The sequence below is a fragment of the Callospermophilus lateralis genome, chromosome 12 (genome assembly GCF_048772815.1).
Source record: "Callospermophilus lateralis isolate mCalLat2 chromosome 12, mCalLat2.hap1, whole genome shotgun sequence".
Taxonomy (NCBI): Eukaryota; Metazoa; Chordata; class Mammalia; order Rodentia; family Sciuridae; genus Callospermophilus; species Callospermophilus lateralis.
In genome coordinates, this window is record NC_135316.1 from 50,950,314 (window position 1) to 50,958,742 (window position 8,429).

General features: G+C 38.0%; 1 non-coding gene across 1 annotated transcript; it reads left to right on the forward strand.

The window, feature by feature from the left end:
• Positions 1–7,235: 7,235 nt before the first annotated feature.
• Positions 7,236–7,342, forward strand: LOC143411884 (U6 spliceosomal RNA). Its single transcript, XR_013092898.2, has one exon. It is a non-coding gene; the product is annotated as a U6 spliceosomal RNA (small nuclear RNA).
• Positions 7,343–8,429: the final 1,087 nt, after the last annotated feature.

Here is an 8,429-nt window from a genome sequence, read left to right on the forward strand (position 1 = left end):
ATACTCCATCTATGTATGATATGTAAAAATACATTCTACTGTTATGTATAACTAAAAAGAACAAATAAAGCATGTTTAAAAAGGAGGTCTAATGGCTTATTTTCTGTAGATTATCACATTTATTGAATTAAGAACAAATGAATGGAAGAAGGAAGAGATTAATGTTACTTGTTTTAAGATGCAGTTTGAGATGTAGACATATTTTTGGCGAAGTCTTGTTTTAATGACACATGTGAAATAGAGGATTTCAAGAAAATGCCAGTCCAAAAGTTTTATTTGCAATTCTGAAATTAAAAATAATCTCTGAAATGCAAAGTTTATGGACAAATTTATGGCAAATTCATTTAGCAGCAAAACCTCAACTGATGTAAAACTTGATGACCATTCTGAAATGGTGAACACAATAATATCTCAGGATTCCCTATAATATTAGCAGTTTGGTCTTAAATTTATTTACTTTTTATCCACCCCACTACCACCACCACCACCACTGGGCACAGTGACTGATACAATGCTCCCAAATGATGGTTAACTCTAAACCTAAACTTACATGAGTCAAATGCAACCTACATAAAAGCCATGTTCATGAATAATTTGCTTTTTGAGTTGAAGCATTTAAATGCAAACGACTTGGTCTCTGGAAAGTGTTTAGATTCATGGCTTCATCTTCACATTTTCTGTGACCCAGACACCAGTGCAGACACATCACTTGCTCTGCTATTGGAACAGCACCTAGTGCTCAAGGTTGAGGTTTGGCTTTAGTTTTCTGTGGTACAGAGTCCTCTTCTGAGTTTCAGAATGACTCTGAGCTCAGAGGCAACAGGGAGAGATGCTAAAAGCTAATTTCCCATGTGATTGTCTGCCTCCTCCTCAGGAGCACAAATACATCACAGATTTAGAAAGGCCACCACAATTGTGGCTGTGCTATTTTTTAGGCTATAATTTATGTTCGGAGGCAGGAGATTCCAAATGTAAAGGCCAAAGTACAAGAAAGCCTTCTTGACATCTCACAGAATAAGTCTGTGTCCTAGGACATCTACCAAGCCCTCCAGGGGAGGCTGAGCAAGCGGGATAAAATTTCTCATTGGCTTCCTTATATTCGAGTGAATAGTATTATGTGTTCTTACATCAAATGCAGTTGGGGCTGGACTCCACTTTCAGAGAAGAGGAGGGGTTTTGAGTCAGTATAATTATTGAATCTCACAGACATGGCCACCCACCCAACTGGAGCCCTCTGGGCTCTGCACCCAGTTCACTTCCTGACTGCACAGGTTTTCTTTGGCAGGGACAACAAATGCCTCAGGTGCCTTCCATTTGTCCCTTGCCAAAAGCTGCCACTGATGTGTGAAGTGCCTGGTTTGAAAGTGCTCCAACGCAGCATTCTTTGGGTTTGAGGCTAGTTCTCACTGGCGCTCACGGGTGTGGGAAGTTCCCTGGGGGCTGAGGCAGTGGCTCATTTGCTGGGCTGAGCAGTGATCTTCTACTGTGTGTCGGAGATTTCTCAGCAATGAAAAGCATCCAGGTTTTGAGGAGGTTTTGGATTTGCCAATTATTTTCAAATGCATGGTGGTTGGTGTTACTTTCCTCCAATTCTCAAGTCAGAAGACAGAAGTTTTTTTCTTGTCATCTTTGTTTGTTTTAGGCCACAGAATTTTAAGACCAAATTTGCATTTCCTGGTTAGATTCCCATTGTAAGTGTTGCAACACAACATTTCAGACCTGGCAACACAATCTGTTAGAAATCTCCTAAGGAGTAAATACTTGTTAACTGTCTCTATGCCCCATTCCCCTCCCTTTCCAAGATTTTTATTCTGCTTAGCACCTAACCTATAATGTCTTTTATTAAGATCACAAATTTAATTATGTACAAATCTGAAACCTGAACCCATTAAGTCTATAGATCCCTTGGAAATGCCATTTGCCAGGTGTGCAATCACTGTAAATGTGCAAAAATGTTGCACAACAATTAAAATTCAAAGCTTAACTTAAAATAAGCTGAGGGACTAGCATTTTAAATAGAGAAAAACTGCTCTGTGGACATGAAAAGGAATAAGAAAACTATGTGAGATAAATGAGAAGGAAAATTACAAAGATTCTATCCACACAGAAGTTATTAGAGGAGAGACACTGGAGGAAAGAAGGACATGAAGTTGGTAAACTGCAAACCCCTGCAAATCCTCTTGCCTGCTCAGCTCTCCTCCCCACTGTCTTCCTGGGTCCCCCTCAACCCAGACAGCTGCTGTCCACTCCTATTCTTGCCCCTTGCAGCCATAGGTGTTGCTCCCTATGAGTGCTCAGTAGCCAAGTCCCAGCTCAGATTCTATTTCCAGGGGAACTCTTGTAACACCTTTTAGCAGAGGTTAAACAATAGTAATAGCCTGGAGATAGAGAACTGAAGCAGAAATATTTTAATATCTTAAACAGTTTGGGGTTTTACAGGAGAATAAGCAAATACAAAACTGAGAAAGCAAAGTAGTCTGGTGGAGAGGAGGAGTAGCTTAGGAGCCCCAGAGCAGGTGATCTTGCTGGCTCTGCTGTGAGAGCAGGAAGTGCATGAGCTGGGACAGTCATACTGTTGCCCTGGGGCCTCCCATCTGTACTACAAAGAAAAGGAGTTAGAAAAAAAATCTCCACATTCCTCTAACTCTAGGAATGTACAGTGAGAATTCAGCTATGAACAGGTTTCTAAATATGATCTCAAAACTATAAATCCAAGGAAAAGAAAATGTACCATTCGGGGCTGCAGGCAGTGATATAACATCCCTCAGAGAATTCATTCTGGCAGCTCTTTGGGATGTGTGAGAGATTCTTTGATGGCTGCTTTTTAAAGAGAACTGTCACTTTTCAGGGAAAATAAGGCAAAAGTTCAGCAAAGGCTTGGGCTCTGTGGGTAGGGGACATTAGGATAGAAACATGGTAAGAGATGAAAAAATTATCATTGACATTAAAATGAAGAGAACAGCAGAAAGGAATATTTTGTAGTCTCAGAAGTAAAACTTAGGTAATTCAAGAAATTGGGCCAAAAATTAAAGCCGGAATCTTATTTATTTATTTCATTTTGGTTTCAGGACCCTCTGGTTTATATTTTGTCTAATTAAAACAAGTCATTCAACATATAATTATCAAATACTTATTTTTATCAGTTAGGTTTTCTTGGCACAGTCAACATGGAGCAAAAGAATAAAAAAGAACTAACAATCATAGTACGTTAACAGAATAAAAAGAAAAGTGGAAGCAGGCAGGCTCCCAAGAGGGGAATCATTGATGCTGCAAGGATCTAGCAGCTGGAGGAAGAGCTCTTCCTGGCACCACACATGCTTTATCCTGCCATCTGCTTCTTAAGGTTCAGTTTCCCGGGAAACAAGAGGATGAACTCACTGGAGTTATTTCCCAAGCTGTGACAGGAAACAGGGGAAATTTTACTGACAGTCCTACCACGATTTCATGCACTGGGGCAGGGGCCAGACACCAAAGAAAGATCAAGGATCTCTTACCAACAGAAGGGAGAAGCATGGATGTTGGGCCATCAAAACTTTCAGACGCCTCCCATCCCTTCTTCGTACCAGGCAGATGGGTATGTATTGGTGACAGGCACAGACATGCCCCTGCTCTCAGGGAGCACATAGTCTGGTGAGAAAGCATAGCAGGATATGGCAGGGGTACTATGCGGGTGGGCTGGAGGAATGAAGAGTAACTTCCAGTGGTATGAGATTCCTTTTGGGGGTGATGAAAATATTATGGAATTAATGGTAATCAACAAATAACTTTGTGAATGTATTAAAATCACTAAGTTATACATTTTAGAAGGGTAAACTTTATAGGAATGTGATGGTATCTTAATAAAGTGGTTAATTAAAAAAATGAAAAAACAAAATATAACAACCACCACAACAGAAAACAGGGTATGGCAGATATGTCAGTTGGCTACTAACACCCATTTTTCAATCTAATTTTTCCTTGACCACTTCCATTCCACAGTTTGGAAAACTAAAGGATTTATTTTCCACATTCCCTTTCAGCTAGGAATGGCCAAGCAACACATTTTTGGCCAATATGTACAAGCAGAAGTTTGCTAGAGGATTCAGAGGTACCTGGCACTATTCTTTCCCCTTTCTTCTGCTTGAGGCATGAAGTCTGTGGTACAGCAATCATGCTGTGACTATGAGGATGAAACAGCAAGTAAAAATACTGGAGGAGAAGGCATGAGCCAGCCTAGGGCCTTCATATTATCATTAAAGAACATCTTTTTTATTTGTAAACTATTGTTAGTGAGGTTTTTTAGCTACTTGCTGCTGAATGAATTTCTAACTGATAATCTGGGGAAACTTACTTAAACTATGGAGTCTGGGAAGGACTCTGAGGAAGTAAATGAAGTATAAATAGAAATATCTAAATGGCTTGTGGGCTTTAAGGACAATCATTCTAGAATATTTGTGCCTATTTCCTTCATAATGCATGTGAACTGGGCTGGGCTAAAATTTCTGAGCATTCACATCCTTTAAACTCAGGGAAAAGATATTTATTTTTATTATTATTTCTAGTATTAATTCAAAGAAAATCCCTCCAGCATGGTCTGATAGAATTTAATTCCTTCCCAGCTATTTGAGGAACAATGGATTATTATTCTTGTTTTTAAATCTCTCTGCATCTACCTACAACTTACTTTCAATCTCAAATTTCTCTCTCATTGAAAAGAAAAATCCTCCTCCAGCAGCTGCATTGTTTTTTGTTCTTCCTTGAAAACTTGACTCTGTTTTTTGGTATTTACTTTTTCTCCCTTACTTGGTAAGTCTATAAATTCTGGCTATTGGACAGTTACTCTATCATGCACTAAATCTAGTCTAAAAAAGTCCCTGGAACAATAGAAGGTGGCTTCTATTGTTATGATTAAAGCTTCATCCCAGGGTTTCATAAACTGACTTCCAGTCCACTCATGTCGAAGCAAGCCTTTATTGAAGCACACCGGTGGCAGCTGACCAGAACATAAAGCTATTCCCCTGATCAGCCCTGAACAATTGCCTGAAAACTGCAAAAGGGATGTTCGGGGTCTAGCCAATGCAAGCAAGCCAGGTTACAGAAGAGGGAGAGTGCAGTCAAGCAGCAGGAAGCCTAACCAATCACAGTTAGCGCAATCACCCCAGTTACAGAAACAGAGCCCCATTTCCCTAGTTACAGAAACAATGCCCAATTAGGTGGTTCTGTGTTCTTAAAGGTTTCTATAGCAAAAGGAAAAGAACATTTTGCCCCAATCATGACTCTTGTACTTGGCATGGTTGTTTTACAGAATGGAGTCACAAAACAAAATGGAGTCACATTTGCTTTTACTATCACACTATTAGGGCAGGAATTTTGACCATTTTGTTCACCACTGTGTGCCCCAGTCATCACAGTGGTGCTAGCATATAGTTTCTGCTCAAGAACTATATCAATGCCTTCTTAAAAACCAAAACAATGAACTTTTTATTCTTATCTTACTTTTAAGTGCTGTTGCCTTTGTAATTTTTGATGACTTTCTTCTTGAAACTCACTCATCTTTTTATTTTTGTAACAGAATTATGTTTTATTCTCTTTTAAACATTTTGTTATTTTTATCATACACACACATGAAAATAGGAAAACATGATGATAATGGTACAGGCTCAATTTTCAATGAAACTCATGACCAAATTTATTTCCTCTGAATCGTCACTCAGTCCCTGCCTATAGGGCTGATTTGAAGCTATCACAGGCATCATGTCATTTCATCCACGTTTATTCTAGCTTGTGTCGCCAAAAAGAAAATGAATATTTTTTAAAGAAGAAACGTAATATCATCATTATATATAAAAATGAATAATAATCCTGGAATATCACTAAATTGATTCTTGTTTTTATTTTTGACCCCTTTGTTTAATGGAAAGTGGGACAGATAATTCCCTAGATGGTAATCTAAATTCTTAGGAAACCGAAACCCCTCTACTTTGGCCAATAATTAAACTGAGACTTTGATCTTTAGTTGTCTAACACCCATGCCTGCCTCCCAATCAGTTCTGAACTTGAGAGGAAGAGTGATGCTCAGCACTCAATAGACTATAAATGTCATTTAGGAAAATGCCAGATCAAAGAGCTGAAGAGTTGAGAGTGATCACTTCTGGGGAGGGGACAGGTCTTAGTGGGTGGGGGAGAGAAGCAATAGTTCTCTCTTTGATTTAATTTTATTAACAATATGTGACTTTAAGATCTATACATAATATGTTGGAAAAAAATTTTAAGAAAATAATGAGATACATGTCGTATCAAAACACACTAACACTTAACCCAAAAGTCACCTCTGCAACCTATTGCACCCTGCTCATGGGTGCCCCATTCCACCAGATACCTGAGGTTACTGCTCTCCTCTTTTTGCCCTTCCCGCACAGATCCAGTGATGCAGAGGTCCTTTCCTTGTCATGGGCATCACCACCCTGTGTTCCCATTGCTCCTTGACTGCTTCCTGTCTTCCAGCATCTCTCACCTGGATCGTGACCCGTTGTGATGGGCTATATTGTGTCCCTAAATTCCTATGTTGAATTCCTAATCTCCTCTACTTTGAGTGTGACAGTGTTTGGAAATAGGGCTTTAAAGAAGGAATTAAGGTAAAATGAGATCATAGGTTGAACCCTGATCCAATGACAGGTATCTTTCACAGAAGAGGCAATGATACAGACATGCACACAGAGGGAAGATGATATGAAGGCAGGGGAGATGGTCACCTGCAAGCCAAGGAGAGAGGCCTCAGAAGAAATACTCCTGCCGACCTCTTGACCTCAGACTTCCATGAGAAAATAAATTTCTATAGTTTGAGCCACTCAGTTTATGATACTTCATTATGGAGGCCTTAACAAGCTAATATACCATCTCCCTGCCTTCATCTATTGCTAAAAGGCAGAAATAATATTGTGTTTGCATGCTCAGGGGCTAACACGATATCTGGCATATAATAGTTGCTGAAAAACATGATGATCAATCAGCTGATCAAATGAATGAAATCTGAAATTAGCACAATTCTGTTTTGTAGCATAACAAAACAGTGAATTGACAGATAATATATGTGGGAATTTTAAATTATCCATAAATCTATATCTATATAATTGTTTTAGAACTTGTAAAGGTGAACTGAAATGGCAATTTATTACTTGATCTTGAGTTTGTACACTCAGAATGAGTCATGTCCAGTCCTTTAAATTGGGTGGTTTCTTCTTAAAACATGAAATCATGTGCTTGCTTCAGTAGCACATATACTAAAATTGGAATGATCCAGAGAAGATTAGCATGGCCCCTGCACAAGGATGACACGCAAATTAGTGAAGTCTTACATATTTTTTAATTAAAATGAATAAATTAATTAAAAAAGAATATCATAAACCATATGGAAAAGTACTATAGCTACCCAGTGATTATGCTTATAAATTTGACACTTTATTAAAGTTCCCATTTTAAAAAAGTGGTTTCCACTTCACACCTAATAAACTCATTACATATTTTTTAAGCATAATAAAATTTCTGCTTAGAAGTGCTTTACCCTGGTTTCATGCTTCAAATGAGCATCTTCAGTTAAAAAAAATCCAGGAAAAGGTATTAAAGGTGACCTATCCAATCACTTTCTTTTTTTTATAGTTCGATATATGTAAATGTTTTAAATTATCACACTAATTGTAGATTTTCATGGAGTACAGTGTGATATTTAAATAGATGCATATGATTGTGTTATGATCAGAGTGGGGCAGTTGGCTTATCTGTCACCTCATGCATTGGTCATTTCTTTGCCAACCACTTTCTTATACAGATAAGAAGCAATGGCACCCACTATCATGCAGCTTCCTGCTACCAGAACCAGTCTGATGCACTTATTATGCCTCTCATGAAAACAGAAGTTCTGCAGTCAGAGTAGTTTGAAGAAAATGGAATTTAAATGTAATTCAACAAAGGAAAAACCAGCAAACATGCATATATAAAAATAATAGAAAAAGTATGGCTCTTAACATTATTTCTGAATAAAATATTGTAAACGAGCTTCATCCAATCTTGATATATCCTTTGGCTTTGGGCCATTTTAAAATACTTATTTGTTTTTGCAAAAAAAAAAAAATAATCGCATTTGAATAATGTATATGCAAATTGCCTTTGAATAAATGTAACCATAAAGATTTTCTTTATTTATTGTCTTTCTTTTAAGGAACTACAAATGTTTCCACTTAAGTTAGCTGTAACTAGTTGCACCTGTGCTTTTTCACTTAACCTTAACATTTTGGATACTAAACACTGATTAGAGCCCATGAGAATAGCACTTAATAACTAGGGAATTATCTTGACAACATAACAAATTTACATTGTCTACCCATACATTGACACAACTTGGAAGCACTACATGAAAAATGAAAAATGGTGAACTTGCTGTGTGTGGGGGGGTG